Below are 26721 nucleotides of genomic sequence, written 5' to 3' on the forward strand. Positions count from 1 at the left end.
AGAACGTGCAGCATGTCCCCTCCATCAAAAAGCTTTGCAGACATGGCTATAAAATAGTCTTTGAGGCCAATAAAGTTATACTTTCAAAGTTTGGAACTTTTATTGGTAAAGGTTATGATTGCGGAGGCTTGTTCCGCTTATCTATGCATGATGTGTGTAATAAAATCGTGAACCTGTCGACGAAAGCTAGTCGGCAGTCTACCTTGGGGTATACCCACGGTAGTAGTTTATCGGTAGACGGTGCGCAAACTACGAACTCGATGGTGACGCAAGACACGGACAAGCTTTTTATCCAGGATCGGCCGCCGAGTTGGCGTAATACCTACGTCCTGCGTCTGGTTGTATTGATTTGTGTTGAGAGAATATGATGTATGATTTGTCCTCTAGGGGACCCCTGCCCCTCCTTATATATCCTGAAGGGACAGAGTTACAAGTAAAGTATCCTATTTGGTACAAAATCTTGTAGCCTTGCGGTGCACGCCGACCAGTCGTGCGCCGCACGTCTTCATCTTGTGGGCCGAGCCACCTCTGATGGTGCGGCCCATATAGGCCCATGAGGGTATAGGGGTTTATACCCCCACAGCTAGTCCCCGAGCACCATGTATTGTGATGTAACACGCCGTCTTGAGCTTCTTCGATCAGCGAGGCTTGACGTCTTCAATAAACAGGAAAGTCGCCCAAACAGTTGCAACGGTATTTTGACCAACTCAAAAGACAGTTGATCAACATTGACATCGAAGAAGCAGGTTGTTCGAAGAATGCATGGTGCTCTTAATTAAAAAAGATTTCTTTCCTGATGAAGTGTGCCCACTTTACTTTTCTGAAAAGTATAGTCTTTCAAAAAGCAAGCATATTCACCGCAAGGTGAAGTGTGCCCACTTAGTCCCCGAGCCTGGTAGTAGGTGACGTAGGCACGTGGTGCCAGGGTCAAAAGAAAAGTCCTCAAAGAAATTCTGAAACTGAGATGCATCGCCAGATGCATCGTACCGATGTAGTCCCCGAGCTTGCTGGAAGGCGAAGTATGAGCCTTGTAGCAAGGTCTAAAAAATTGAATTTACCAGTCCCCGAGCATATCATGCTCGTATGCAATTGAATAGACTAATCGACCAGTCCCCGAGCATAGAACGCTCGGTGGTCGGTACAGTCTCCGAATTCTCAAATTGGTGGACTGGTCGACCAGTCCCCGAGCGTATAGTGCTCGGTGGTCGGTGCAGTCCCCAAGCTCTTAAATTGGTGAGCTGGTCGACCAGTCCCCGAGCGTATAGTGCTCGGTGGTCGGCACAGTCCCCGAGCACGGCGTAGGGACCGGTGGACAAGTCCCCGAGCGTGGTTGGGAACGTAAACGTGCTCGGTGGTCGGCACAGTCTTCGAGCATAGCATAGAGAGTAGTCGACAAGTCCCCGAGCGTGGTTGGGAACGTAAACGCGCTCGGTGGTCGGAGCAGTCCCCGGGCACAGCGTAGGGAATAGTCGACGAGTCCCCGAGCGTAGCTTGTCGACTGGGCCAAACTCCTGAAAAATAAATATAGAGAAAATAGGTAGTACATGATGTATAAATAAACTCTAGATAAAAAATCAGCACTGAGATAAGTTTTAGACTTTTTATTATAAAATTAGCACGAGTAGTTAATTCATCCTAGAGCTTGTACCAGCTCTGGTCTAGCCAACAATCAGCATGAGGTGCGGAACCTAGACACGCGTGGGATTGCCAGCCTCGCCAGAGAGCTACTGCCGACCACCCGGAACGCAGAGGGCGGATCTCGTGCACGTGTAGGGAGGAGTCGGAGACAGTACCGGCTCTGGAAAGCTCGTGTAGGAGAAAAAACTAGTGTGGCTAAACAAAAAGTTGTTTTTGAAGGATAATAAAAAATATTATGCCAAAAATAAATAAGATATTAGAAGTGTACTTATCTTTGGATGAAAGTCTGGTCGGTGACGATAAAATTGTCTGGCCCTCGAGCTTTTGGACTTGTTATCGTGACGGTGGTCGCGGTTGTCGTAGCGCCGTTCTTCGCGGCGATTATTATTGCGACTGGTGGTCAGAGCAAGTAGGCCAAACAACTTGGTCGTTAGCCCGAGCAGATCGATGTCGTCGATCTGCCTCCCTTTGTAGCAGGGAAGCGGGTGACGCGTTGTCGGCGTGGTCGGAGACGTTGCTGGAGTAGTCGGAGTCGTAGCCAGCGTGGTTGAAGTCGCCGCCGACGTCGATGAAGAAGTGGTTGGCGCAGATCGGATCTACACCTCCTCCGTGGTCATGGCGGTGAAGTTGTTGAAGCTGACGGTGAACGTGAAGTCGCCCGCCATGGCCGCGAAGTCGGGGATGATGACCATCTTGTTCGTCGGGAGAGCTGTACGCACACCCCCTACCTGGCGCGCCACTGTCGACGAAAGCTAGTCGGCAGTCTACCTTGGGGTATACCCACGGTAGTAGTTTATCGGTAGACGGTGCGCAAACTACGAACTCGATGGTGACGCAAGACACGGACAAGCTTTTTATCCAGGTTCGGCCGCCGAGTTGGCGTAATACCTACGTCCTGCGTCTGGTTGTATTGATTTGTGTTGAGAGAATATGATGTATGATTTGTCCTCTAGGGGACCCCTGCCCCTCCTTATATATCCTGAAGGGACAGAGTTACAAGTAAAGTATCCTATTTGGTACAAAATCTTGTAGCCTTGCGGTGCACGCCGACCAGTCGTGCGCCGCACGTCTTCATCTTGTGGGCCGAGCCACCTCTGATGGTGCGGCCCATATAGGCCCATGAGGGTATAGGGGTTTATACCCCCACAATACCCAGATGTTCCTCCTTTAGCCTCGCTAATGACCATGTTCACTTACTTTTTCTCTTCTCGTTTAAATTTGCGGTCTGGACAAGCACTCGCCCAGTGGTCATCGCTACCGCAAACAAAACAGCCTTCTGCCTTTTTCTTCTTAAAAGTTGCAGTTTGCTTTGGCTTTAGATTAGCTCCTTGCTTGTTCTCTTGCTTGTTCTTTTTCTTATTACGGAATGCGAATTGTTTTTTCTTCTGCACCACATTGGCACTAGAAGACTCAACGCCTTTCCCATGTTATCTTTTGCTCTCGCCTTATCCTCAACATCAAGAGTTCCCATGAGTTCGGCAAGACTAAACTCTTTCCTCTGATGTTTTAGATAAGTAGCAAAATCCTTCCATGAAGGTGGCAACTTAGCGATTATACCGCCGGCCACAAACTTTTCAGGCAACACACAAGGGAATTGTTCTAGTTCCTTAGCTAGTGCTTGTATCTCATGTGCTTGTTCAATCACAGAACGGCTATCCACCATCTTGTAATCAAACAATTGTTCCATGAGGTACAGCTCGCTACCAGCATCAGAAACCCCGAACTTGGCCTCAAGCGCATCCCATAATTCCTTAGCAGTGGTGCAAATGATATAGTTGTCAACATACTTTTTATCGAGCGCACTAATCACGGCGCCTCTGAAGAGGTTATCAGCAGCCATGAACGTTTGCTCCTCCTCAGGAGTAAACTGTTCCGCCTTCCCCTTCGCGGCGTGATAGCAACTCATAGCAGTCAACCACAGTATCATTCTCGCGCGCCACCGCTTATAGTTTGAACCATCAAACGCATCCGATTTTAACGCAGGAGCAAAACTACTAACACAAAAATGCCTAATATCAGGTTTTTGGATTGTTAGAAATTTAGACATTTTAATGTTTGATTTAATCCAGAAAATTACGCATAATATAGTAGTGGCATATATGTGCACGTGTGCAATTTTATCACTACTCAGATTAGAGATAAACATTGCAAGAACTACTGCAACTACAGCAGACATACTGAAAATGAAAAACAATCATTTAAGATTATACCCCGAGGAGGGACCGGTGCCGAAGGCTCGATTCACACTAGTCGACATAGTGTGTTGCTCGAAGTAGTGGACCTCAGTCGGTGCAGGAAGATGTTCGCAGTGCAGTCCCGCGAACGTCCACCAGGAAGAAGACGAAGACGCAGTAGTCGATCTCGATCCGCGCGAATGTCCACCAGGAAGAAGACGAAGACGCTAGTGAGCAGTCGCGGAAGACGCTCCCCAAAAACCTGATTGCCCGCACACCCGAGCAGGTGTCTCGATGCAAGGCGTCGGGTTCCGGAGGCCTGCTCTCCCGATCTCTGTGCGCGCAAAGGTTCGGGACGAGGATGGACAGAGAGCAACTCGAAAGGAGAGAGGACTGAGTGTGTCTCACAGGTATAGAAGGAGTGTGTGCGTATGGAATATATAGACCTCAGGAGAAAACGTCTGATTGATGACAATTAATCACATTTAATTGCCATAAACCGAGTCAATCAATTAGCAATTAATTGACATTAATTACACAACGGTTAGATCTCGTTTTCCCTCACTTTCCTTATTCACCACGCGTGTGCCACGTCACGTCTGGTCTGGTCCTCGTGTGTCACGTCACGCACGTCTCGTCTCGTCTCGCCTCGCCTCGCCACGCCACGGCACGGCTCGGCGGCGGCGGCGCGCGCGTGTGGCACCCCTTTTCGCTCCCTCAACTTCTCCATAGGAGCTAACAAAGGCCACCTATTTAAGTTGAGTTAACACATGGTCATACGGTACTAAACCGTTTTCATTATAGCATTAATTATGGGCCCTTGAATTAATCATCAAATATAATTATGGGCTAAAAGCCCATTATATTCAACACACACATACCAAACAAACTACCTTGACCTGTGTTCCATCACAAGGGCAAACTGTGCTGAGGGTTTAAGCACCGGAAACATGTTAGGCCTTCCTTATGCATATGTCCATGTCCTGCCATAGATCATATATAGAGAAAACAATCTACTTATGGGTACAATGGCCCACGAGAGAACAAATATAAAATAATGAAATCCGAGCTTCTGTATTATTTCTATCATAAGATATATCTAGAATTACAAATAGAAGATTTATGATTGAGGATTCTTGATTGGTTGACTTCCGTATCATTTCTATCATGCGATGATATATCTTTCCTCTTGTATATTTATCTTATTTTGTTGTTTTGAAACCCTTATGTTGTGCACACTATCTCTTAACAAAGTTTCAACGGATGCATAGATATTAGTCTAGCAACAATTTATGCCATATTTCCTTGCAGATATTTCAATTTCATGCTTCTATTGCATAGATCATGGCAATGAAACAAATGGCTTTCTTGTTGTATACCTACAGCTAATATCTATTTACATATTAATAATAGAAAAAAATGCAAGAACAACTAAGAAAGGATATAAAACTTGACCACAATACTCATCTTCATGGTATCATCTCCAGCAACTAAATTAGGACCCTTCCACATGGATGTTCCAAATATTAAGAATTCAACAATAAAAAAATAATGGATAAATGGCATGAGTGTGTGTGGAAAACATTTATCACAAAAATATTACCAATTTGCATATATAAAACATGAATTATAGAGTTCAAACAATTGAAATATATAATCGCATATCAATTGACATTGTATGCAAAGCCAACCCATTCGAAGCCAATATGATATGAGCCACCAAGATTCAAAAGACTTACATGTTATGAACATAATATCTACTACGTAGAAGGATGCAAAAGACTAAAAGGTTTAAATAAAACCAAGGTTGTGAGTTGGTAAGTTGAATAAAGCAACCAAAGGAAGCCAACTTGACACCTAGTTAGATAGTTCTGGATCACTAGATGACACAGTTACTCTATATTCTTACATTTGTTCAAAGTTGTGTCTTCAACAAAATATTGATCAAGCATAGATTGAAAAATTTAGTAATAGTAGATGTCCCTGCACAAAAATGCAACACACCTCAAAAAACGGTCCTAAACTTTTAAGAGGCCAACTTGAAAAAAATGTGGAACACACACATGCCATGCAAACTACCTTTGACCTGCCTTCCATCACAACTGTGCTAGAGGGTTTAAGCACTGGAAACATGTTAGGCCTTCCTTATGCATATGTCCATGTTCTGCCATAGATCATATGTAGAGAAAATAATCTACTTATATGTAGAATGGCCCACGAGAGAAAAAAGATAAAATAATGGAATCCGAGCTTCTGTATTATTTATATCATGAGATATATCTAGAATTACAAATAGAAGATTTATGAGTGTGGATTCTTGATTGGTTGTCTTCTGTATGATTTCTATCATGTGATGATATATCTTTCTTCTTGTATATTTATCTTATTTTGTTGTTTTGAAACCCTTATGTTGTGCACACTATCTCTTAACAAAGTTTCAACGGATGCATAGATTAGTCTAGCAACAATTTATGCCATGTTTCCTTGCAGATATTTCAATTTCATCCTTCTATTGCATAGATCATGGCAACGAAACAAATAGCTTTCTTGTTGTATACCTACAACTAATATCTATTTACATATTAATAATAGAAAAAAATGCAAGAACAACTAAGAAAGGATATAAAATTTGACCACAATACTCATCTTCATGGTATCATCCTGCAATTAAATTAGGACCCTTCCACATGGATGTTCCAAATATTAAGAATTAAACAATGAAAAAATAATGGATAAATGGCATGTGTGTGGAAAACATTTATCACAAAAATATTACCAATATGCATATATAAACCATGAATTATAGAGTTCAAATAGTTGAAATATATAATCGAATATCAATTGATATTGGTATGCAAAGCCAACCCATTCGAAGCTAATATGATATGAGCCACCAGGATTCAAAAGACTTACATGTTATCAACATAATATCTACTATGTAGAAGGATGCAAAAGACTAAAAGGATTAAATAAAACCAAGGTTGTGAGTTGGCAAGTTGAGTAAAGCAACCAAAGGAAGCCAACTTGACACCTAGTTAGATAGGTCTCGATCACTAAATGACACAATTACTCTATTTTCTTACGTTTGTTCAAAGTTGTGTCTTCACAAAATGTTGATCAAGCATAGATTGGAAAATTTAGTAATAGTAGATGTCCCTGCACACAAATGTAAGCATCACACAAATGTAACACACCTTAAAAGATGGCCCTAATAAACTTTTAAGAGTGCAAGTTGGAAAAATGTGGAACACACACTGTCGACGAAATATGGTAGTCTATCTAGGGGTATGCCCAAGGTAGTAGATTATCGATAGACAGGTGCACAAGCTACAAACTAGATAGTGACGCAAGACAAAGATAAAGATTTTATCTAGGTTCGGTCGCCGTGAGGGCATAATACCTACGTCCTGTGTCTGATTATAGATGATGTGAGATGTAATGTGTTGAGTTGAGTTCTCCTCTAGGGGACCCCTGCCCCTCCTTATATAGTCTAGGGGCAAGGTTACAAATCTAGAAACTAATCCTAATCGGTTACAACTGCCATAGATAGCCAGATATCAATCTCTATTCTAACCGATGAGGATCTTGCTTAATCTCTAATCTACTTTCCCTTCTAGCATGGGACTCCGAGTTAGAGTAATCAAGCCATACGTCATCTTGTATTGGGCCAGCTTTTTCAGCACGAATCAGCCCAATACTAGCCGCAAGGATATAGGGGTCCATACCCCCCCCCCACACACGCACATACCAAGCAAACCACCTTTGACCTGCCTTTCATCACAAGGGCAAATTATGCTAGAGGGTGTAAGCACTGGAATCATGTTAGGCCTTTCTTATGCATATGTCCATGTGTTGTCATAGATCATATATAGAGATAAAAATCTACTTATGGGTAGAATGGCCCATGAGAGAACAAAGATAAAATAATGGAATACAAGCTTTTGTATTATTTCTATCATGTGATATATTGAGAACTACAAATAGAAGATTTATGAGTGAGGATTCTTGATTGGTTATCTTATGTATCATTTGTATCATGTGATGATATATCTTTACTTCTTGTATATTTCTCTTGTTTTGTTATTTTGATTTGAATCCTTTATGCTATGCACAGTATCTGTTAATAAAGTTTCATTAGATGCATAGATTAGTCTAGCAACTATTTATGCCATGTTTCCCTGTGGATATTTCAGTTCAATGCTTGTATTGCATAGATCATGGCAACATAACAGAAGGCTTTCTTGTTGTATGTATATAGCTAATATCTATTTACATATTAATAACATAAAGAAATGTAATAAAAACTAAGAAAGGATATAAGATTTTACCAAAATACCCATCTTCATGGTATTATCTCTTGCACTTAATTAGGATCCTTCCTCATGGATGTTCCAACTATTAAAAAATCAATAATAAAAAATGGATAAATGGCAATTTTAGAAAACATTGATCACAACAGTATGATCAATTTGCATGTATAAACCATGAATTATAGATATCAAACAATTGACATATAATTGAATATCAATTGATATTCGTATGCAAAGCCAACCCATTCAAAGCCAATATGATATGGGCCACTAGGATTGAAAAGACTTACCTGTTACGAACATAATATCTACTATGTGGAAGGATGCAAAAGAACAAAAGGTTTAAATAAAACCAAGGTTGTCCAAGTTGGCAAGTTGAGTAAAGCAACTAAAGGAAGCCAACTTGACACCTAGTTATATAGGTCTGGATCACTAGATGACACAACTACTCTATATTATTACATTCGTTCAAAGTTGTGTCTTCAACAAAATGTTAATCAAGCATAGATTGGAAAATTTAGTAATAGTAGATGTCCCTACACACAAATGTAAGCATCACAATTTTGACTTTGACACTTGTTACTAAAACAAGAAAGACAATTTTGAATTGTGTGAGGCACATGTAACTAAGATGGAACATTTGGAAGATAACAAAAAGTGTGCTAGCTCATGACCTGTTCGATGAAAACTTCTTTTAATTGATTGATCAGGGATATCCTCACCACATCTACACTTTCAAGTTGTATATATTGCCATGCTTCAAGGATGTTTCCTATCCTTGAAGATGAGAAATCAGTGATGGTGCAGGTTGATCACCTTATGAAACACCATGCATGGAAAAAATCAAAATAGATAAGATTTATGTAAAATTTTCTTTGTCAGTAACTAATATATCAGCAATGTTAAAAACTAGTGAGCAAGATAAATCCTTACATTTGGTACAAGCATTATTGATATATTTATTTATCTTCACTAGAACACTAACAGTACTCTTATATTTTTTGAGTGGGAAGTACACTTACATTTGTTCAAAGTTGTGTCTTCAAAATGTTTACCAAGCATAGATTGGTATGCAGTCACAATCTTTTCAGGCATACCACAAATAGTCAGTTTTTATAGAGTAATTCAACAATAAGTTAGTACTCTCATATCCAGTTCATTATGTTTCCACCTAGGAACAAAAAGGAGAAATTATGACAAAGGACAACAAGAAACTTAATTTTACTATTGTACTGGAATCCTTCCTTAAAACTTTGGCATTTGAAGAGGGGTTAGAGATAGATTTGTATTATTCTGGTTATTATCGAATATAGGAGGGATGTCACCAAAAATGTAATCAAAGTCACCATGGACATTACCATGATCATACCTTCAAAAGACATCAAAGCAAACAAATGCTAATTGGAATTCAGACAAGTGTAGCATAGTTGAATAACATAAGGTAGCTAATAGCCCATGACTACAGTTTGTTACAATTAAACTAAATATGTTCAGTGATCCAATGGTACTACTGCATTCTTGGACAAACCTCTAGAACAACTCTAGAGGAGCTATTGCACTATGAATAATTAATGATATAATAGTGAAACAAGAAAGAACTTACTAGTCGCAGCACCAGTTTCTTTCCTTCTTCTCCCTATTTTCATAAACATATTTTGGTGATCTTGGTAGAACCCTCCAGAACTCATGCACATAATCTGACCCCATTTTACTTTTTGCATGATATCATGGCAACTTGAGATGTTAATTTGAACCCTGCATCATAGAAGCTGTTTGTTGCAGTGGGGTAAGCTATTTGTGATAAGGGCACCACTGTTGTTGTCTAAGTTGTATGCCATGTTTAGCCTCTACTCGAGCAACCTATTGTTGTGTGTGTCATGTACATATATAAAACCAAAAATAATCCATACATTAAAGATTCTTAACACAAATTAAAATTTGAAGTAGTTTCCAACACAAGTATACATAACTATATGAGAAATGTTCTTCAAGAAGATCAAGCGTCGTACGTTGACATTGAAGTGATGGCTGGCATTGTTGTGTTTGCATTTTCTCTCAAGGAGGAATCCATGCATCACTAAGTTTGTCTTGGATCCCCTTGGGGCCTTGCACATATGTAGAATACATGTGGTTTCTTGCCCACCAACTCTAGTTCCACCACCTCCAGAAGTAGCATCTATCTAATTAATTGAAAATCACCTTTGTATTTTCCAGTGGTGTTCTAGTAGTTGTCCATGGTGGCACGGTTAGCAAACATGCCCATCAAGTATTCCGTGTCCCTTCGGTAAAATCAAGTTGCACTCCTTCTCCCCTATCTTCGCCTTGCCTAACTATTGACTTCTAGCAAGCGAAAACACACCACAACAGTTGAGTTAAAGTGTGTGTGTGTGTGTGTGTGTGTGTGTGTGTGTGTGTGTGTGCGCGCGCGCGCGTGTGCGCATGCATGTGTGTGTGTGTGTGTGCATGCATGCGTATGTGCGCGTGCGTGTGTGCGTGTGCGTGTGCGTGTGTGTGTGCGAGCGTGCGTGCGTGTGTGTGTTTCAAAATTTTATAGTAATTTTAAAATTTCTATATGCATATGCACTTTGGATTCAAAATTCCATATATTTGATACAAAGGCAACAAACCATATTCTCCTATTGCCTATTGCACCGTACCCTAGTTCTACACGTGTCGCCAACTGCCCACTGTCTACATATCGTCCGTGTCTAGTGTGTCCCTAGGAGACCACCATGAGGGTCTTCAATGGGGCTAGCACTGCCCATACCTAGGGCTCACGTCACTGATGGCATCACTTTTGTATTTTTCTTCAAAGATTAGATTGAGTCACCCACCACGTGTCATTTTCATGCACCTGAAACTCTCATGTTGGCATTACATCGGCATCATCCTTTTTTTGACCTACGTGTCATGGCTTGAGTTCATGGATCTCTAGGAGATGACCTCAAATGTCACTATCTTGTCACTTCATTCATATGGTCTTGTGCCACTACTTAATGTTGGACAACCTCAACAACCACATCAACCATGACAATCCTATGAACAGCTTTCACAACATTGCTACTTGCTTACCTCATGCTAAACTATGTCAAGTTCTTTCGAAGAGGGCTACCATCTTGCTTGAACAACCTTTTCAGTTTCCACTCTAACCACAATAGACATCAAACTTTATGATTAAGGGGGATGTCACCTTGCCAGCTTATAACCGTCAGATTCTCTCCAATCTCACCATCTATATGATGCTCCTATTATGACCACAAGGGGATGTTAGTTTAGGACCCATTGTAATCCTATAATATTAGCCTTCCTTATCTCTTGGAGAGGTTCCTAATTTCCCTCCAAATCATGTACCCCCCCTATAAACAACCCATGAGGCTCAAGTAAAACATCAACTACCAAACAAATCTAGTATTTATAAGAAACCAAGTCTTTGAACTTAGGTTTATTTGGTCCACCAATTCTACATTTGATCACTTATTTTAACCATCAACATAAAATATGTAACACCCTGAGTTTCGTAAAATTAATATGTTGACCGGGTGGCATAAAGAGGGGAGGATTTTGATTTTTTTTTCTAACTGTGTAAGTCGTATGAATGATTGGACATCATGTTTGTGTAGATCTCGTCGAAACGAATCACTACTAACATGTTTCTTTGGATGTTACATGAATTTCTTATGAGCTGTTAAATGTAGATCGTTGGATATGTCTTAGAGCTTGTTTTATATTCAATTTAGCAAGAAAGGCCAACTCATGTTCCTCTCTAATCTCCTCCTCACCGTGAGCCACCGCCTAGCGCCTAGCACGTAGGCCACCGCCGCCGCCTAGCATGATCCTGTTCCTATTCCTTGGGGCAGCGGCACCACAGGCTGCTATATATCGCAGTCTTCTCCGTGCAATCAGGTGAGCTCCAGGTTAGCAAGATTAGCTCTAGCTGCCTCCTTACTCACTAGCTACAGATCCTGTAATATCTTTCTTTAGGGGGTGTTTAGTTCCCCCTTCTATTTTAAAAAAAATTGGATTTTGATTCATCATTTTGCAAAATGGAACTAAACATCATGCAAAAATTTTGGCAAAAAAGTGATTATTCTCCATTTTGGATTTTGGTCTCAAGAGGCAAAAAAAACTCAAAAGAGCCTCTAGAGGCCCTCATGAGGGCAATAAATTATGTATTTTGGATGGAACCAAACATGACTCTGAAAATTTTGGCATTTTGCATTCCATCATTCCAAAGTAGTTGGCATTTTACATTTTTTTTGGAACTAAACACCCCCTTAATTTCTGTATATTGCTGCTGCTCCATGTTTTGCTGCCAGGAAGCAATCAAGCCACATTACCAGAAGGGGAAAACAAGAATCGGAAAAAGGGAGAAGGCAAGGAAAAGAGAGCAGAAAACAAGAATCGGAAATAGCTAGGGATTGGCCAAATCCAAAAATTTCTTCTCAAATTCGTGACCTTATCTGCAAGGGTAATATCATTACTATGCTCAATTTCGTGAATGGAATTAATTAAGTTAGATGGATTTCAATGTACGTATGAATTAAGGTGAATATCCGACGAATTCCTGGGATTAAATGGTGCATCATTTCAATAGTGTGCTGAAACAAAAGAGATAGCCATCATGTTTATCTTTCCAATGACACTGGTTGCACTCGAATCAGATAATCGTTTTAGGAGCAATGATTAAAACAATGCTTGCTGTCCTGTTCGGTTAGCGCTTTTCAGTGTGGAAACATTTTCGATTAGTTTCGACTTAGTTGGAGTCAGTACTGGCCGGAGATGTCTAAACAAAAGTTGTAGGAAATTTTATGTAGATATCTGAGATATATTTATTTGGTCCAACTGGTTAAGTGGATTAACACTTATGGACCAAACAGTCAACCATTCATAAATTTGTTCAGAAAATTCAGAAATTATGAGAACTTTGTGACATGGGAATTGAACTAGAGGTTTATTTATTAAAAGCACTTCATTTCTTATGATCTAACACAATTTATTTAAGACTTAATTGCTATCCTAGGTTCCTATCTATTGAATCAAAGGGGAACCTATGTACAGTGGCGGGGAAGGGGTGCTGAGGGGGCCTGGCAACCCCCAACATTCCTATACCCCTCCACCCCCCATAATGTACCACTTAATTTGCTATTCAATGTTCCAATTAGCTAGTTAATAATGTTATTGTAACACCCGAGAATAAATGGTATAAATATGAGGTTTTAAGATGGAATGACTATTTTTGTTTAGCGATGAAGGTTGACCGGCTTTAAAGAGAGGCCAAAATTTGACTTTCGGATCCGTTACTTGGATGGATGAACAGAGACCACCAATGCGCTGAGCTCGTCGAATGCTTTTCATTTGGCTATCTAGTCGCACTAACATTAGATCGTATGATAGAGTCATATCAATTGCTAGATGTAATTAGGAACGGTTGAATGCTACAGTACCCATCAGGCACAGTATTTGACCAATTCAATTGAGTCTGTCTATGTCACGCTTGAGTGTCCGAACACTTGATTTTTTTTCTTCACCATATTCTTCCTCCTCCCGATGCACCGCCACCGCCCAACGCCCACCACCCTGCCGTGGCACGGTCGGCTCTTACCGGAGCTCCACAGCCACTAGCGAGACCCTACCGTGCCCACGGCGGCCTCTTTCTTCCCCTCTCGCCTCCCGACATGGCCATGGCCATGGGCGCCGCCACCCTGACCTAGCCTGCCTGCCACTTCCGCCACCCGAACCCCTAACGTCGTCCTCCTACCATCTCCACTGCCTGGCTAGGTTGCCTTCCCCTGAGCTCCTTCTAAGCCCGCCGGAGTTGGAGAAGAAGAGGGGGGAAGAGGCCGAAGATGGAGAAGAATGAAATAGGGAGAGTAATCGAGTGTTCAGAGGGAGACAAAGGATCTGTTTGGCATGGCTCCACTTCACCAGTGAAGCTGTTTTTTAGGGGTTTAGCTCCATGAATAGCTCCGGTGGAGCTGGAGCTATTTTGGTAAATCGTTTGGCAAAACAGCTTCTTCCTTAAAATATGCTCTCACAAAGCGTCATGTAGGCCGAGGTGAAGCCGGGAGAAGTCACTATTTTTGGCTCCTTCGCACCCCAAAACTCTATGAGAACACGTTTTTAGGGGCTTCATCGGTAGAGCCATTTTATTTTACCCGTTTGGCAGAAAATGACTTCAAACAGCACCTGAAGCCACTAGAGAAGCCCTGCCAAATAGGGCAAAGCAGGTACAGAATTACCAATTCAATTTGTTATTGCCATGACCAGCTCCTTTTGGGGCCATCAGCGTGCATTTTTCCCCTTATCCTTGTGTCCGAGTGCTGTCATGGTATGCGTGTGGGCTTTTTCTTTTTTTTTCTTTCTTTCCCCCCACCGTGACCTAATATCAAGGCTGACCAGTTCCGCCCTCCGAAGCCCTAGCAGCCACCCTCTACATGCATGAAAAAAATGGAAAAGGGAGAAGAAGAGAGGGCTTAGTGCTTACCTCTGTCGTCCAAAGTACTGTTCTACCTTGGTTTTTGGTTAGGCATCATCTTCTCTCCCCATTTTCCTCTCAAATTTCTTGTTCCCTTGCTGTCCATCATGGCTACCATATATGTGACATAGATCAGCACGATGATTCAGTCATAGCAATGTAAATCATTGTGAGGTGGAGAAGAGAACGGAAGGAATGAGCAGATCACCAGGGGTGGTCACCGTGCTCAGTGCGGTTGCCCTAGATGAGATGCCAAATCCTAATCCACTTATTTAGATCAAGTTTTATTGATCGAAACATCTAATTAGAGAAGATTTAGTTGAAGTAATTCCCGAAATTCTCAAAATTACTCTTGTCCACGTTCTAAATTTCTGTCAAACTGTGTAGTTTCTGTTCATTGTTTTAAAGAATCTTAATGGCCTTAATAAATTTTTAACTGTAGACTACAAAGCTGTAGAGGACTTTAATACCTTTTATTTTGACACCAAGATCATCCTTAGAGCCCATGTAGTTTGGAAGATATGATCGTTTTAAGAAGTCTATTTTTCAGTGACAAGACAGTTATAGATCTAGTAAGTTTTTTGCCACTGTAATGGAAGAATTTGAACCTTTGATCCAAACAAAAGTTGCAGTGTTTTTCATAATCTTTCCATATTGTTATTTAACACATATTTTGGATGAGAATATCTATAGTTATGAATTTTATAATATTGTTGTCCTGTTTATGTTAAAATAAGAGAAGGGGCAGTGCAGCTATCATGAACAGTAGCAAAACGGTAGATGCTTGAACAGCGGGTTTAGGACGCTCTGTTGTGCAATGTGTTGTTTGTATGATGGTGATGGTACTGAGTTTTGCTTGTGATCAGATGGTGCTCCATGGGATTGTGTTTAGCTCTCACTCATGAGCTTCGGTAAAGGCAAGTAAACATGGCACTCTGGTCCACATGCTTTGGCTTTGTTGTTTGAATTGCCACCACTAAATTTTTATTATCTCACACTAGCCATACAATATGAAATTTGAAGTTGTTTTCTTTACTTTCAAGTATATGATTTCATATCTTTTGTAATACTATTGGATATGAAGTACATGAAGTGCATACATTGCAACATTTGCATTTGCACTCTCCCCGTTGATATGCATTTGAAGAAATTGTAGCTAAATGGGTGTGGTAAATATCTGTACAACAACGCACGTTGAAATGAGCAATGTGGTTGCAGCCCTTGCTCCCTCTCCTTGCGATGTGTGGGTAGAACTGAAGTCATGCTTTGCATTGCATCATTTGCATTTGGATTATGAAGTATAGTTATGAAGCAACTGATGTATTTATTACCATGTTATTTGAATTTAATGCTTAATCAAACTTTGAGTTGAATAGCATTGTTAAATTTTCTTATTGAGGTTTTCCTTAAACCTAATACGCTTGTTTCCCCCATCTCAGGTACATTGTTTCAAGGATACTTGGCGGGATGGAAGTAGCAACACGAGTGCACACTTTGTTGATATACACCACAATAAGCATGTGTGTTGTTATTTTTATGATGGTCATAGTTGGATCTTTCTTCTATCCTTCTGCGATGTAACTTATGGTTAATGTTTGAAATTGTTTTTTTTTTGCTATCAGTAAAGTCTCTCCTTTTATTGTATAATCTATATGATCAGTAATGCTTCTATTCTCTCTAATGTTATGTTCCTAGTGTGCTAATACTCCAGAAGGTGTTTGTCATTGTTTTCTTCTAGGGTGTTACAGCTATTTAACTTTTGCTTTAACCTCTTCTCATCTCTTCATATTAATCTCTAATAGCATCTTACATAATTAACTATCATTCTTTTATTTTCTTATCCTCTCTTTCATTCTTTTTGTTATTGCCTACCAAGTGTCTAGTTCTTCATCTCCACAGTACACACTCTAATTACCTAGTTAAATGTAATTAATGCTTTGCTAGTTTGCTATCCCTCCAAATTGGTCTTTAATGGCATCTATATTATTTGGGATTACTCTTCCTGTTATCTTCCTTATCACCTTTGTTCCTGTTATTACTGAATCTTTTTTTGGCTTAAGAGTTAGATTGGGCTTCTATACTATTTGGGATTTTGTATTCCTGTTATCTTCTTTATATCCTTTGTTCCTATTATTACTGTGATTCTTTCTTTTCCAAAGACTTAGATCGAAAGAGTGAAATTTGTAGACCTAACGCAAATTAATTTTGTTTCTTTTTTGTGAGATATTGAATGTTCTTTTTTATAGTTTAAGCTTTATTTTGTAATGTAACATAAAGATTTTCTTGTTTATGTATGCTATTGTTGTGTGTGCAATTCATCATACATGATTGTTGATGATTTGAGCGCCCCCCCTTCCCTCTATGCCCAAATCCTAGCTCAGACCTTGCCTATGTATATGCACAATTGACAATGAGCATCAATAGGCTCAAAATATGACATTTTATCAATAGAGTAGAAGCTCAAAAAATGGATGGCAGCATTAAAATGCATGAATAATTTTTTTCCTTTCCTGATTGCACACTCTAGATTTAATATATATTAATTTGCATGGCACCTAAAGGATACTCCCTCCATTGTAAATTTTAAGACATTTTAGTTTTTCTAAATACTTTGCTTTTACTAATCTAAGTGTACAACAAAAGCTATGTGTCTAGAAAAGCCAAAGTCTTATAATTAGAATGGAGAGAGTATGTATCAGAGATTAGATTTTAAAAACAAATCCTATCAATTTGCTTGTGCACAGCAGCAAAAGAAGACATGTTCAAAACGAGACACACCTGTCCTAATCGACCCACATGATGGCACCACAAATTTCTTAAGGAGAAGTTGCACCTGTCCAAATAAGTGGACATTAATAACACAATATATACAGAACACATGAGAGATAAAGATACTTCTAGGAGAGTGAGACAAAAGCATAGTAATGTTAACCAAATAATTCATCAATTGACAAATTTATTCAGGAGTTTAGACACAGTTTTACAAAAAGTAACTAAATATAAAAATTATTATCCATTATGCATAACAGTACTTCTAAATTGATAGTTATGTAGCCTGCAGGAAAAACTCATGATTTGCTTTTCATATGCATCCACTGCATTTGATCTATTAAAATATTATCTTCAAAAACTTAAGAATAATCCATCTAATCTAGAGAGGTCTATGCTTCTAGTGGAATCAAAACTTCACAAAAATAGCCACTAGAGTAAAACAAGAATTTTATGAACAACATCAGCATGATTATAGATGCAATTTTCTCAAATAGTTTCATTTCAAGACTGTTTACCTTGTGCTCTCTCTGATTTTCCATGCAAATACCTTGGCTTGCCTCTTTCCTTAAAAAAAGCTAACTAAGGATCAAGTGCAGCCTATTATTAACCGCATTGCTGATCAATTGTTAGGATGGAAGGCGGACTTGATGACAAAGGCAGGAAGAAGGGTATAGGTTCAATTTGTGCTTACTAGTATGCTTATCTACATTGTCATGGCGGTCGATCTTCCAACATGGGTTATCAAAGCAATTGACAAGAGATGACGTGCCTTTCTTTGGCGTGGTCACAAGAATGCAGGGGGGTCATTGTCTAGTAGCATGGGTGAAGGTTTGTCTACCAATTGAGCTTGGGGGCCTACGAATTTCATACTTAAAAACCCTTGGCTCGGCCTTAAGAATGAGATGGATTTGCATAATCATTCTTGGGGCATGGATTCTCTGGAATGGTCATAATTGTTGTGTTTTCGATGGGTCGGCTCCAAGTGTTGCTAGATCTTTAATCATGGCTGGAGATGAGCGTCGGCTGTGGACTCAGCTGGGCCTTGATGATTATCCCTCTTGTCTGCCCCATCCCTGGCAGTTAGTCCATAGTGCTGTTTTGTTGGCCTCTTGTTTTTCTAAGGTGTGTTGCACTGCTATAGTTGTGTGAGTGTGTTTGTGTGTTGCGTTTTTGGTGTAAGTGTTTTTGGTTCTTTACCCTCCTTTTTCTTCTTAATATAATGAGGCATAGATCTCCTGTGTTTTTTGAGAAAAAACTTCAAGACTATTTATATAGTGATAAATTAATTATTTAGTAACTAGTAGAAGTTTTCTTTTAATTATCATTAAATCAAGTATTACCAAAAAGTAGTTATTGCATTCTAATTATCACATGTCAAAATTGACATACATTCATTAATCATGTAGCCATGTGGGTCTTGAAGGACGCGGATGCAGTCAGCCATTCCTTTCCTAATAAGCACCCCAAACCTTTTCTGAACTTGCACATCCAAAAATAATGTGTGAATTATAAACTATGTAGTATTAGGTAATATGCACGCTACAATATATATATGCTTCTTAAAACATCCAAGCAACAAATTAGTATTTGGTTGGAACATCTTTGCAGTATATTTTATCTTCTTGTCATCATCTCCATATAAGGTAAACCACTTATTTCTTAAAATGCAACAATTAGGTGGCCTATGTTATCTTTTGATGATTTATAGAGAGAAATGCATCTTATCAACACAAGGTTAAGTGTAAAAAAATGCAAGGTTAAGATAACTAACAAAGGGGTATACCACTGATAGAGCTGCAAACCTATTTTTATTACTTATTGATTACAACCCCATATACAACATGGTGTATTGCAATCACTTTTATCAATTGAGGGTTGAAATCGATAGAACCAAAGATCATCAGGGAGCAAAGGGGTTGGGATCGACCACTGATGCCTTGTTATTGGATAAACTTGACAAAAGCCAGAAACAAGACCAGGGCAGGATGATCCTCTAACAACATTGAAGAACTACCTAAACATAAAAATAAGGAACGACAGGTGTACGATCTAAGCAAGAAATGTATGCTTAATTCTACTTGTATGGCCAAAAATAAGAAAACATTCACTAAAGACCTCACTTCGATGGAACTTAAGATCGATGGATGGACCAGCAATACATAGCATGCATGATGAGTGGCGCATACCTGGCTGATGAGTTCAAGATAGGGCGGAGGGCCTGCAATGATCATGAGAAGGATGTACTAGGGGGTTTGCCTGCAACCACCACCGCAGATCCCATCAACTGAAAAGAGACTCACTAGTGGTCTCCTCATGAACCTCCGAACAAGCAAGAAAAACTTGTCTATGTCATGCCAAATCGAGAGAGGAACATGCCAGCCAGATCTGGAGGTAGATCAAGAAGGGGAGGAGGTGGTGGTAGCCAGATCTGGATGAAGGTAAGATGAAGCCTCACATCTCAAGTGGGGAGCCCAGCCTCCTGGTCATGGGAGCCTCATGGCCAATGAGTATGTATGTGGTGGAGGCTGACGAGCTCCACCTATTTGAAAGCTCACTGGATCTAAAAGAGAAAAGTGAAGGTGAGATATGGATCTGAGATAAGTGTAAGAGAGAAGGGAGAGAGAAATGGTCCTAGGGTTACCAATGGCACCTCAAAGGGGCTGTAGTACGCCTGCGCCGCCATATTTGGGCTCTCCATATTGGTCGTCGTCTTCAATAGGGACGAGGGAGGCTAGCGCTAGCCCCGAACGATGTCAAGCTCATGTGTATTGAGTGCTCGAGCGATGGCAGCGCCAAGAGGCACACAAGGGAAGCAGTGTAGGGCGGCGATAAGAAGGACAAAGGGGAATGAATTAGGACCTAGGGTTCGGGTTGGGATAGGGGCTCACCACCGAAGTGTTGGACGGCGTGTTGATTCTCTAAAAGTTAAAGGTTTTTTTGTAAAAATATGTAGTGACATTTGTTGGCACGCGGAGGTGCCCCACCAATGCTCTGAATTCTCCGGCGCAAGGAGGGAGTGAATTTTAATAAACCTAATAAGGAGACACATGACCTTGAATTTGGGTTGCACTAGAGACTCGCTAAAAGGCACATGTGCAATTGGGCTATACTCCTACATTTTTCCTTCTCAGCAAGAGTAGGGTACTTCTAGCTCTACACACACACACACACAAGAGGCAACATTTGCCGTGCAAGGTGGGGAGAAAAATCTTTATTTATATTATTGATTATTGAAATGATGTTGTTAAGAGTAGCTCCTTATTTTTTGTCGTTAATTTTTTTTCTTTACTATTGACCGGTAGAAAATATTTCCTTTCTTGTTTGTCATCTACTAAAATTTCTAGAATGCAAATAAAGACATTTCTTCAAGATTGCAGGCCGTTGTTGCCGATCATTGAACGACGCGTCGTGGCTCTCTTTTGATAGGTGGCTCCGCCATCTGGATGTTGCTGGTGCTTGCCTGCCTGGTGACTTGTACTCATACAGTGTTAGGTTGTACTTGCTCTTGCTTGCGCCTGCGAGGCATAGGGCTATAGACCCCTAAAGCCATCGCAGGAAGCCTTGTTTTTCTTCTCTATCAAGTCATACGTATTGGGGTAATAAATTAACTAATTTTTACTTTAATCTATTATTACATACGTGAATTGTGGTAAATATAAGTGCGGTCAAACAAACCCATGGTTAGATAGAGGAAGGTAGAGGAGCATAGAGACTAACAACTCCACCATGCAACAAAAGACAGGTGTTCATTTCGCCTAGATGCGTGGCGCGGACTACCGTTTGCAGTAGTATATCTGAGTAATAGTTAAGTCAGTCGTACTGTCATATTGCCCATGTTATGTCTTTTGGGCAAAGGGCCCCCATAACAGCCCATTTCGCGTTGGCCCTTAGTGCTCAGACTGGGAGTTTGGTATTATCAAACCGATCGGTTCGGTACTTTCGGTACCCATACAAATTTATTTCCTGATAAAATAGGTACTGTTCAAACCTAGAAAAACACGGTACCGAGAAGTTTCGGTATTTACCAAAATTACTGAACATATTTCAGCAGCATGTAACATCATGTTTAATAGGCAATTTTGACAAAAATTCAACATGATCTCATATAGAATAAGAGTACTAAAATCATATTTATAAAAATCCACAACACTATAGGAGTATATAACCACAAATACATAATATAGTTGTCCACAAAAGATCCATACAACCATACTTAGTACTCAGTTTCGGTAAACATTCGGTACTTCAGTTTACCGAGGACCGAGGTACAGAACCGAATTTACCTCGGTAATTTCGGTACCTAAGAAATAGGAACCAAACAGGAATCAAATTTTTTGGTTCGGTTCCAGGTAATTTTGGTTCAGTTCTTGATTCTCGGTTTTTCGTGCGCAGAGTGACTTAGCGCCTGACATCATCTCTTTGTCGTCGGTGTCTGTGGCTTTGCGCTTGCCAGTGCGCATGGGAAAACTAAACCTCGCATGCCCAATGCTCATCCGCCACCCTTTGCATGTGTAGTGCTACCACACAGCCTTTAGCCGCCCTCACCCACTCAATGTGTGGACCACCTCATTATTGGATCTTGAGGATGAGTTCAAGCGCATAGGGTGACTTCAAGATGTGTAGGATACCGCCTTCGCTACATTTGAGGGAGGTGTTGTCAGTTCATCGCCATCAGTAACCAGGTTGTCGCCACATAGGGCATGTTTGGATGCCAGCCACAGATTATCATGCCTAACCTTAAGTACCAGGCACATCTATGGCTTGCCATAATTTGTGGCAAAAAGAGACTATTTGGCTAGTGACTAAGGTTTGGCAAGATAACTGTGGCTGTTGTTTGGATTACTGTCACAAAAACATAGCAAAAAGGTTGTGGCATCTGTTTTGTTTGCAGCCACATATGAGTGAAACACTCCTCAATGCCATTAGTCCTAACCACCCATTTGTCACAGAACAATCATATTTCAACAACAACAAAAGTAACAGCTGACATATGTTTGAACAATATTACAAGCCAAGGAGGTTTAGATTACAATATTAATTACAATATAGGAGGTTTAAGCCAAGGAGGTTTGGATTAAAATAATAATTACAAAATCAGTAGCTAGCCAGACTGGGATCAGTACCACAACAGCCAAAATGAGCACACATCCATCTATGACCATCCTAAGCCATCAGTCACCAACACAACCAAATTAAGCACACAGCCAAGTTCCTCAGCACACCACAAACTGATGGAAATACCTATTAGCAGTTTCACATGACCTAATGAACTAAAAAACAATTGATCTGTTTGACCAACGTTGCCCAACACAATGAATGAACATGGCAACTTGTTCCTCTACTGTGACATGAAAAGTCTCCTCTAGCAAGACCTACAAAAATCTAACAGAAGGAAAATGATCTAAATCCTCCTATTTTTATTGACTTGCTAAAACAAAAGGAAAGAAAGAAGTAGTAGGCTTGTATCAACTCTTCTATGAAATTTAAATAAAGTACATCGCCAACTTAGTCATTTGCTAAAATGAAGGAAAGAAAGAAGTTTATAGTAGCTTAGCAATAATGCAATAAAATGTAATAATTCTCAAACTCTTTTGCTAGTATTTGTATCGCATGAGTTTGTTCTACTACAGAATAGCCATCAACCATTTTGTAGTCATGGAACTGCTCCATGACATATAACTCGTTGCCATCATCTGAAACTCTAAATTTGGCCTCAACTGCATCCCACATTTTCTTTCCAGTAGGCATCCACCTGTATGCATCAACTATATTGTCCGAAGCATGCTAATTATTTCCCCATTGAACATACTATCAGCATCATGGAATGTATGATCCTTTTTAGGAGTATGCGGTCCTACCGATCTAGGTTCAGCAACAAAATAGCAATACATAGTAATCAGTCATTAACGAATCAAGGTCCCAAAGATTCCCCACAGGGCTGACTCCTTTCCATGGGTCTGGGCTCGCTCATGGTCTGCTTCAAGATACGAAACAAGATGGCGTGATCTCCAAGCTAGGAGGGATCGATCTAATAGAATTACTAAGAAAGTTAGTCTCTGTAATAGAACTAGAACTCCTCTATTATAATCGACTAAGACTAGATTAGTGTACCTACCCTTTGGACTATATAAAGAGAGGCAAGGACATACCCTTGTACACACACCATATACAACAATCCAATGCAAGGCCTGAACCAATATAAATCATTGTCTCTTGCATTTACCGTTAGTTTTGCATACACCAAAGTACCTCAATCATCATCCCTAGTAGCCCCATGACGTGTTGTTGGTCATTAAACACCAAAACCCATAGCTATATCTGGCCATGCGGCCCGCGGGCCTTTGGCATGGCCTTTTGGCCCGGCACTAACATGGCACGGCCGGGTGGCCACCGTGCCCATGCCGGCACGGTCTAAGGCCCAGTGTCGTGCCTGGGCCGCCAACCCGGCCCATGACACAGCATAGGCACGGCACGGCCAAAATGCGGCACAAAGAGCAGCCTAATGCCTCTAATGGCTAATTCGGCCCAGCCCAAGCACCTCGCCAGCCCCGACCGCTCTATACATAACGTCGCCCCACCGGTGTGCCCTCTCAACCCTAACCCTAACCTCATTTCCCCCACCCCGCCATGTCGCATCACATCCAGCATCCTCATCCTTGCCTCACACACGCAACATCTAGATCTCAATCTTGATCCGCCACTATCGGTCGCCTTGAGCTCGCTGGCCCTGCTCCGATAACCTCGCTCCTTTCCCTCCCTCTCTCCATCGGTGTACCATTGTACCATTTGAGTCTATCTGATTGTCTATCCTTCCGCCGCCGCTTGCTGTCGTTCTAATAGGGTCTGTGTCATCCTCTTGTTGGATCTTGGCTCCCTGGCCTCTTCTCCAGCATTGGGCTCTAGCGTAGGTGAGTCAAAACCCTAACCCTAGAATCTAGACTCTTGACTCTTGAGCTATCTCACTCTGTCACTCCTCTGACTCTTGCTTCTGTTCTTGTTCTTCATCTTCTTCGCAGGTCTTTCATGTCTAACGCTGTGTCCTCTTCCTCTGGAGGTGCCATGGCAAGGCCGCCAAAGCGCCCATGTCCACCATCGAGGGACAATGCTAGAGTTGCAGGTAGGGGCCAGATCCGGCCTCTCCCCTCCATCGGCCATGGTGACGATGCCAGTGGCTGCGGATGTGTACAACCACCGTGCCGACGGCGAGCACGACAAGCCCGAGGAGGAGCTAGAGATCGAGAACGACGACGACATACTACTGTGGTGGCATGAACACAAGCTAACCTATCCTATCTTATCGATAATGGCTCGCGATATCATGTTTGTTCCTGTATCTGTGTCTTCTAAGTCTTCTTTCAGTTGTACAACCAGGATACTCGAAGACCGGCGGCAGCGCTTGTTGCCTAAGCATGTGGAGATGCTCACCTGCATGAAGGACTGGGACCAAGCAGCAAGAAATGAACAGCATGCACCTAAGGACATCGACCTGGAGGAGATATTCAACATACAACTTGTTCCTGGATGAAGGCGAAGGCAGCGAAAGCGCCACCGACACAGCAGCAGCGGTGGTACTGCTAGTGCTAGATAGAAGAAGAAGAGAACCTCTAGAAAAGGAGAGGTAGTCATCACTAAAACTTGTTCCATTTAGCTTGTTTATCTTTACATCTTCAAGTTTCATCGCTGAAACTTGTTCCATTTTGTAGGTACTTATACTTTTGGTCATGGCTGTCAGGCTTTGAGTCACCAACTCACCATGAAATATGAATATTTGTTGCTTCTTGTTGCCACTATTGGGATTTTGTAATAGGATAGAAGAACATTTGAGGGTTCCTGTCGTGAACTCACTTGATTTGCCACTGATGTTGGCTATTGTAATAGGATAGAACTAAGACTTGTGATTGTGAAACTTTGAGCTGGTTATACTCTTTTCCTTTCTCACAAGGGTGAATTTTACCTAGAAAGGTTTTTAATGAGGCGGCATTGCACAATAGCTCCTTTTGATAATCATTTTCATAAAATCTTGTCTCTGTGTTGTATGTTCTACACTTCTATTGTTCGGTCATTCTGGAAGTCTGGAACTTGTATGAAATAATGAAAATGATGTGAAAATAAAGAAGTTCTTTAAACACTTGTGAAAATGATATGTTCATCGCCTGACGGGCTATGGGCCGGCACGGCACGGCGAATTTGGCCATGGCCAACAGGCGGCACGGCACGGAAAACCAGCCCATGTGCCGTGCCTTAGGCTGAAGGCCTGGCCCATGGCATGGATAAGACATGCACGGCACTGCTGACACGGTGGCATGCAGCGGCACGACGTAGAGGCACGGTGGCCATATATGCCCATAGCATACACTTGTGACACCATCTCTTGTATTGTGTCATAAAAACGTTTGGTTTCAGCATGTTCACAAAGCCAGCTACTGTATCAGGTTCTTGGTGGATTGTTAGATTAGGCGACATTCAACACTAATTTAATCTAGAAAAAGATTAACAACATGTTTGAGACATCAGAAAGGTGCATGTGTGATCTAATCGTAAGCAAGTTAACAACCATGCATGAGACTAATCATGGATTCATACATAGAAAATAGAAGGCAGGTCGCTCCACTAGCATACCAAGCAGCACCAGAGCCATTTCGGCTAGTCGACCACTTTTGCTGATGATAGCAGTGCCGATCACCACCAATGGAGTCATCGGGAACTAGCAGGAAGAAGTCACCAAATCAAGCTCTGCAAAAATCTGATTGGTGGCCTTCACCCAAGCATATAAACATAGAAGATGGCTTTGGTTTTGAAGGCCTACTCTCCCAGGACAACCGATCGGATGAACAAAGAAGATGGCTTTGATTTTGGAGACCTGCTCTCTCTGTTCCTGTACACGCAGGGGTTTTTTTTTTTTTGAGGGAACAGGAGAGGAGCAAGGCCTCTACTGGAATTTTATTTAAGAGAAAAGATTACAAATAGATTACAAAAGAAAGGTAGGGGAGCAGGGTGAAAAGAAACATCTTCAAGAAACCTAAAGGAGACAAAGAAAATGAATGAAATTACACAACTTGCTCTAGCCATAATTCAATTTCAGGGAAGTAATTTTTCTTGGCTCTCCATAGAAGGCGTCTAAAGGTATGCTTGAAGATCTCTAATCCCCGAAGACTGGAGGCTTCAATTCCTCTGAAGATGACATCATTTCTCACAGTCCAGATACTCCAACACATAATAATGATAACTTCCATGTAGAATTTGACTCTAAGCTGCAACTTGAGGCTCTGAAAACGTCTGAATGGGTCGGGTTCACTAATGATTGTTAAACCAATTAGACTCCAACAGGCTTTTGCCAGATCACATTCCAGGA

General features: G+C 41.0%; 1 long non-coding RNA gene across 2 annotated transcripts; it reads right to left on the reverse strand.

Moving 5' to 3' along the window:
• LOC110437678 lies at positions 9741-19893 on the reverse strand. 2 transcript variants are annotated; one of them, XR_002455595.1, is made up of 4 exons: positions 19556-19893; positions 17376-17430; positions 14607-14708; positions 9741-9891 (listed from the first exon to the last, which is right to left on the reverse strand). It is a non-coding gene; the product is annotated as an uncharacterized LOC110437678 (long non-coding RNA). The 2 variants fall into 2 exon arrangements; XR_002455594.1 differs by lacking the exon at positions 19556-19893 and adding an exon at positions 18759-18831.

This window comes from Sorghum bicolor, chromosome 8 (genome assembly GCF_000003195.3).
Source record: "Sorghum bicolor cultivar BTx623 chromosome 8, Sorghum_bicolor_NCBIv3, whole genome shotgun sequence".
NCBI lineage: Eukaryota > Viridiplantae > Streptophyta > Magnoliopsida > Poales > Poaceae > Sorghum > Sorghum bicolor.